Source organism: Bos mutus, chromosome 15, assembly GCF_027580195.1.
Source record: "Bos mutus isolate GX-2022 chromosome 15, NWIPB_WYAK_1.1, whole genome shotgun sequence".
NCBI classification, from domain to species: Eukaryota; Metazoa; Chordata; class Mammalia; order Artiodactyla; family Bovidae; genus Bos; species Bos mutus.
The window spans coordinates 32,688,712-32,690,393 of NC_091631.1; the positions used below are offsets into that span (position 1 = coordinate 32,688,712).

General features: G+C 39.5%; 1 pseudogene; it reads left to right on the plus strand.

Annotated features, from left to right (window-relative positions):
• Positions 1–718: 718 nt before the first annotated feature.
• LOC138990951 (olfactory receptor 52N4-like) lies at positions 719–1,682 on the plus strand (annotated as a pseudogene).

The following is a 1,682-nucleotide window of genomic DNA, read 5'->3' on the forward strand; positions in this document are numbered from 1 at the left end:
AAAAAAAAGAGGTCAGAGAGGGCTCAGTTTTGGAATTGAACATACAGCAACTCAGACATGTAGGAGTCTCATCTACATAGTGCCTCCATTTAATCAATTATAAAGTGCAGATTAATTTAAAAATACTTCCTGGACTAGTGAGGATTAATGAGTTACTATTTGTAAAGTTTAGTACAGCAGAAATATAACCCTTTAGAATCAATAACAATAAAAACAACCTTATCTTGTGTCAGGTCATGCGATCAGCAAAGTTTGCCTTAAGAAAACACTCATCAGAATATGTGTATCACAATTAACATTTAAATAAGATATTCTAACAAAACCTCATTAGAAAGATCTCAAACCATTTGCCTTTAATTATAAACTTTTGAGGATTTAATCTATGCCATTTTTTGTTTCAAAATAATGTGGAAACAATATATGTGACAGAACTGGGGACATAGTGACTTCTAAATAACTGTTTGTTGGATGAATTGATAAACTGAACTAACATAGAACACATACTTGGTTTTAACTTATTTAAGTATTCTATTGCATTTAAGGATTTGATCATTTGATATTAAAATGCACATTTCACTGAAAGAAGTCAAGAGTGAAAGAGAGAGTACAACTAAGATTTTTTCTCCTTTTCCACCTCTAACCCTGAAGGATGGAAAACAGAAAACAAAGAAACCCACGAAAATCCTACTAGCTGTTTAATGATTATACCAACTTGATCATGATAATTCTGAACCAAACAGACTTGACACCAGCTTCATTCATTCTTACTGGAATCCCAGGACTGGAGGACAGGCATTTCTGGATTTCTTTGCCATTCTGCACAATGTATGTTGTGGCTGTGGTTGGTAATTGTGGACTCCTCTACCTCATTCGATATGAGGATTCCTTGCACAGGTCCATGTATTACTTTTTGGCCATGCTTTCTCTAACTGACCTTGTCATGTGCACTACTACAATTCCTAAAGCCCTCTGCATCTTCTGGTTCCACCTGAAGGAAATCAGCTTTGATGAACGCCTGGTCCAGATGTTCTTCATCTATGCCTTCACAGGGATGGAGTCTGGGGTGCTTATGCTTATGGCCTTAGACCGCTATGTGGCCATCTGCTACCCTCTGCGTTACTCAACTATCCTCACCAATCCTATTATTGCAAAGGCAGGGCTCATCACTTTCCTGAGAGGTGTGTTGCTTGTCATTCCCTTGACTTTCATCATCAAAAGACTACCCTATTGCAGAGGCAATATAATACACCATACCTACTGTGACCACATGGCTGTAGCCAAGTTATCTTGTGGAAATATCAAGATCAATGTCATCTATGGTCTGATGGTTGCCCTCCTGATTGGGGTTTTGACATCTTGTGCATCTCAGTCTCCTACACAATGATCCTCTGGGCGGTGGTCAGCCTCTCCTCAGCAGAAGCTCAGTGGAAGGCCTTCAGTACCTGCACTGCCCACATCTGTGCTATAGTTTTCTCCTACAGCCCAGCCTTCTTTTGTTTCTTTTCTCACCGCTTTGGGGTCACAGGATTTCTCCATCATGCCACATCATTGTGGCCAATATTTATTTGCTCTTGCCTCCCACTATGAACCCTATCGTCTATGGAGTGAAAACCAAGCAGATACGAGACTGTGTCATAAGGATCCTTTTAGGTTCTAAGGATACTAAATCCCACAGCATATGA